Source organism: Cebus imitator, unplaced genomic scaffold (assembly GCF_001604975.1).
Source record: "Cebus imitator isolate Cc_AM_T3 unplaced genomic scaffold, Cebus_imitator-1.0 Scaffold375, whole genome shotgun sequence".
Taxonomy (NCBI): Eukaryota; Metazoa; Chordata; class Mammalia; order Primates; family Cebidae; genus Cebus; species Cebus imitator.
In genome coordinates, this window is record NW_016107690.1 from 1,635,790 (window position 1) to 1,641,134 (window position 5,345).

Consider the following 5,345-nt stretch of genomic DNA (forward strand, 5'->3'; position numbering starts at 1 on the left):
TTTTTTTTTTTTTTTGAGTCGGAGTCTTGCTCTATTGCCCAGGCTGGAGTATAATGGCACTATCTCAGTTCACTGCAACCTCCACCTCCTGGGTTCAAGGCCTTCCCCTGCCTCAGCCTCCCAAGCAGCTGGGACTACAGATATGCGCCACCATGCCTGGCTAATTTTTGTGTTTTTAGTGGAGACAGGGTTTCATGATGTTGGTCAGGCTGGTCTTGAACCCCTGACCTCAGGTGATCCACCTGCCTCGGCCTCCCAAAATGCTGGGGTTACAGGCATGAGCCACTGTGCCCAGCCCTTATTTCACTTTTTCACTTAACATGATGACCTCTAGTCCCATCCATCCATTTTGCTGCAAATGACAGGATTTCATTCTTTGTTATGGCTGAATAACATTCCCTTGTGTATATAACACATTTTTTAAAATTATTTATTTATTTATTTTAAAGATGGGGTTTCACCATATTGGTCAGGCTGGTCTCGAACTCCTGACCTCAGGTGATCCACCCACCTCAGCCTCCCAAAGTGCTGGGATTACAGGCATGAGCCACCGCACCCAGCATAACACATTTTTTTTTTGAAACGGGGTCTCACTCTGTCGCCCAGGCTGGAGTGCAGTGGCTCAATCATAGCTTTTTGTAGCCTCAGCCTCCCAGGCTCAAGCCATCTTCCTGCCTTGGCTTCCCAAGTAGCTGGGACCACAGATGTATGCCACCAAACCTGGCTAATCCTTTTTGTTTTGAGATGGAGTCTTACTCTGTCGCCAGCCTGGAGTGCAGTGGTGCGATCTTAGCTCACTACAACCTCTGCCTCTCAGGTTCAAGAGATTCTCCTGCCTCAGCCTCCTAAGTACCTGGGACTACAGACCTGTACCAGCACACTCAGCTAATTTTTTAATATTTTTAGTAGAAGCAGGGTTTCACCATGTTGACCAGGATGGTCTCGATCTTCTGACCTTGTGATCCGCCCATCTCGGCCTCCCAAAGTGCTGGGATTACAGGCATGAGCCACCACACCCGGCCTATATTTTACATTTTTTTTGTAGAGTTGGGGGTCACATTATGTTGCCCAGCTGGTCTTGAACTCCTGGGCTCAAGCAATCCTCTTGGTTCAGCCTCCCAAAGTGCTGGGAATACAGTCGTGAGCCACTGTGCCCTTCTCAAGCTCTATTTAGACAGCCATTTCTCTTGGGGGATGTCGGCTGGGGAGAGCCTGGGGGAGAGCAGGCTGGGAGATGGAGGTTTCTCTGTGCCCTGCAGGGCAGTCCACTGGAGTCCAGAGGTTGAGCAGGGAGGTTCCTGCAGGGATGACAGAAGCCCTGGGGAAGTTTACCTTGGATCCCGGGCAGCAGCTCCAATCACAGGGCCCAGGTGGGGCGGTGAGGACACACAGTGTCAGCACTGGACAGAGTCCCTGAGGTCACCGAATATGGTGGCTCCATCTTCCTTCCAGGGCTGTGTGTCGCTTTTGGAGATGTAGCAAGTGTTTCCCAATATCCCCAAGGGAGCTTGTGAAAAATGCAGATTCCAGGCCTGTGAACCTAGCGTTTTGGGAGGTAGAGGCGGGAGGATCACTTGAGCCCAGGAATTCAAGACCAGCCTGGGCAACATAACAAGACCCCATCTCTAAAAAAAAAATTAGCCAGGATGGGGGCATGGTGGCTCACACCTGTAATCTTAGCACTTTGTGAGGCCGAGGCAGGTGGATCACCTGAGGTCAGGAGTTCAAGACCAGCCTGGGCAACATAGCAAGACCCTGTCTCTCTCTCTCTCTTTCTCTCTCTTTTTTTTTTTTTTTTTAAGATGGAGTGTGGCTCTGTCTCCCAGGCCGGAGTGCAGTGGCGCGATTTCTGGTCACTGCAACCTTTTTCTCCCTGGTTCAAGCAATTCTCCTGCCTCAGTCTCCTGAGTATCTCGGTCTGCAGGCATGTGCCACCACGACTGGCTAATTTATATTTTTAGTAGAGACAGGGTTTCACCATGTTGGTCAGGCTGGTCTTGAACTCCTAACTGCAAATGATCCACCTGACTCAGCCTCCCAAAGTGCTGGGATTACAGGCGTGAGCCACTGCACCTGGCCAGACACCATCTCTTAAAAAAAAAAAAAAATTAGCCAGGGCTGGGCACAGTGGTTCACACCTGTAATCCCAGCCCTTTGGGGGCTGAGGTCAGTGGATCACCTGAGGTGATTAGTCTCTACTAATAATACAAAAATTAGCTGGGTGTGGTGGCGGGCACTTGTAGTCCCAGCTACTCGGGAGGCTGAGGCAGAAGAATCACTTGAACTTGGGAGATGGAGGTTGCAGTGAGCTAAGATCATGCCACTGCACTCCAGCGTGGGAGACAGAGCAAGTCTCCATCTCAAAAAAAATGTTAGCTGGGTTTGGTGGTGTGTGCCTGTGGCCCCACCTACCCGGGAGGCTGAGGCGGAAGGACTGCTTGAGCCTGGGAGTTCAAAGCTGCAGTGAGCTGTGGTTGCACCACTGCACTCCATCCTGGCAATTGAGCGAGACCCTGTCTCAAAAACAAAACAAAACGCTGATTCCAGGGTCCAGTTCCCTACAGGATTCTTGTTCATTCCATCTGGGTTGGGGCCCAAGAATGTGTATTTTAAGATCCAGGCCTATGAGTTCAGAAACTGAAAAACCTTGTAAATGATAAGACGGGCTTGGGCAAACGCCCTTAGGTCTCACCTCGCTGAGGCCCAGTTTCTACCTCTGTAAAACCGGGATAGTAATAATCGTGCCTTCTGGCTTTACGCAGGGGTTCCACGCAAGGGAGTCTATAAAGTCTTCAAGAAAGCGGCGCAGCAGTGATGATCACTGTCATTCTTCCCCCACGAATGAGACCCCGGAGCTGGCATGCAGGAGTCGCACCCGCTTCCCGAACGCGGGATTCGAACTCGCGAAACGCCTCGCGCCTCCCTGACGTCACGAAGTCACCCCTGGAAAGGCGCTCCACGCCCCGCACTCGGCCCCGCCCGTGCCCGGAGCCCCGCCCCGCTCGCCTGGGCGCAGCCTACCCCGCTGCCTGCCCCACGCCCCGCCCCCGCTCCGGCCTCCCGCCGCAGGGGCTCGCGATTGGTCGTGCCAGGACGCCAGGGCCCGCCCCCCGAGTGTCGGCCCCGCCCCCGCAGAGGGGAGCGAGTGCTCGCGGGCCGGCGCTGCGGGTTCGGCTGCGCGGCGGGGCAGAGGCGGCCGCGGGGCCCGAGCGCAGGTAAGGAGCTCACGCGATCCGTGGCAAGGGAGCTGAGGGCGCGTCCGGCGTCCGGGAGGAGGGACTGGGACGGCTCTGATTTGGCTGCGGACCGAGTTGGGGGTCGGGGTCCGCTGAGGAGGGGCTGGGGACCCGCGCTTCACTTGGAGGTTGCGGCTGGAATTGGGGACGGGGCTGCGCTTGGGGGTTGAGGTTAGCTTGGGAGAGGCTGGGCTGGGGATTGAGATTGCACTTGGGGATCAGGGCTAGCTGGGGAGGGGGCCGGACTTGCAGGTCCAGGTTAGCTGGTGGGGGCTGGAGGTGGGATCGGAGGTCTGAGTTAGCTGAGGAGGGGGCTGGGAGTGATTTTGGAGGTCTGGGGAGGGGGCTGGAGTGGCAGGTTAAGGTTAGCTGAGGGGGTGCTAGAGGTGCGTTAGGAGATCTGAGTTAGCTGGGGAGGCGGCTGGAGTTGCAGGTCCAGGTTAACTAGAGATGAGCTGGGATGGAATTGGAGGTCTTGAGTTTGCTGGGGAGGGGGCTAGAGTCTCAGGTCGAGGTTAGCCGGGGAGGGGTCTTGGGGTGGGATTGGAGGTACGAGTTAGCTGGGGAGGGGGCTGGAATTGTAAGAACTGGAGATCTGAGTTAGTTGGGGAGGGTCTGGAGAGGGAAACGGGTGGAGTCAAGGGTGCAGCTTATTTGAAGAGGGAACTGGCAGTGGGGTTGAGGGTTGCAGGGAGCTGGGGAGGGGGCTGGAGATGGAGTTTGAAGTGGGGTTGTTGGAGAAGGGGCTGCAGAGGGAATTAGAGGCAGAGGTTGTCTGGGGAGAGGACTGAGGAATGTGGCCGGTGGAGATGGGGTGGGGGCGTTGATTGATGGCCCAGGGGTTAGGGTTAGCTGCAACGGGGCAGAAGGACAAAGTTGGGGTGAGCATACAGGTGGGGTCAGGCTCGTTCCAGAAGGGACGTCGGGGCTATCAGGGGAAATTGGGAGCTTGCGTGTGTGTGGGCTGGAGGGGTTTCAGGGAGGAGGAAGTTAGGGTGGGATGGTGAGAAGGGGGGTAAGGTCCCAGGTGTTTTGCCAGCTATCATCTAATCAGGAGGAAAACGGGGTGAGGGGGTGTCTCAGGTTGGATCCAGTTAAAAGGAGTTTGGAGAGGACTCACCTCTCTACTTTTGGGGGCGATGTTAATCGTTTGCTCTAGAACTGGGCACCGGGCAGAACCCCTCGGGAACAGTGAGCTGACGGAGACGGGAGTTCGGAATACTTTTTGAGGTTTATTTCTAGGATATAGGGTGCCAAGGAGAATGCTTCAGGAAGGAGAAAGTCTCCTGTCGGTGACTGAATTTTTCAGGAACTGAAGTGGGAGTTTTTGGGACGGTGATATTGAGCGACGTGGGTGGCACTTTATTTTTCCTGGGGAACGGGGGTTGCTAGGGGCTGAGAGGTGGGCGGTGGAAGACAGGCTTGATGAACAGAGGCAGCGGATCCCCAGCTAAGCCTCTTCACACGGTTGCTAGGTGTTAGTGAGGCAAATGCCAAGTTCACAAACTTGTTCTCCTCGTGGGATGCTGCGGTCCTGCCTTGATGGAGCGTTGGGGGGCTCTGGGAGATGTGCCTGTGTGTTCTGACCCTGCCTCTCCATGCTGGGTGGGCTGTATCAACTTTTGGAGTTGCCGTTTACTCCCCCGCAAAGCCGGAATAATAAAAACAGTAGCACATGCCTCTTGGGGTGGAATTACGGAATGTATGCACTGAGTGTTTCTTAGCACGTAGTGGGGGTCTCCGAAGCGTAGAGCATCATGTACTCAATCTAGTTTTTTCTTGGGGTGGGTTTGAGGTGGAGGAGCGGAATGACTGGGTTGTCACAGAGGAGGGGAAAGGAGGTGACAGGAACTTCACTCTAGTCCTGCAACCTTATGCGCACACATCAGGGTCACCCCCAGAAGCTTTAAAAAAGAACCTGCATGGCTAGTTGCAGTGGCTCACTCCTGTAATCCTAGCAGTTTGGGAGGCCGAGGCGGGTGGATCACCTGAGGTCAGGAGCTCAAATACAAAAATTAGCCAGGCGTGGGGCAGGTGCCTGTAATCCCAGCTACTCAGGAGGCTGATGCAGGAGAATTGCTTGAACCCAGGAGGCAGAGATTGCAGTGA

The 5,345-nt window shown here is 54.9% G+C and overlaps 1 protein-coding gene across 1 annotated transcript in view; it reads left to right on the plus strand.

The window, feature by feature from the left end:
* Positions 1 to 3,180: 3,180 nt before the first annotated feature.
* Positions 3,181 to 5,345, plus strand: part of GNG7 (G protein subunit gamma 7) — a 184,056-nt gene continuing 181,891 nt past the window's right edge. The window contains exon 1 of the mRNA XM_017507475.2: positions 3,181 to 3,215. The gene's annotated coding sequence lies outside the window, so the exon portion shown is untranslated. The remainder of the gene's footprint in view (positions 3,216 to 5,345) is intronic.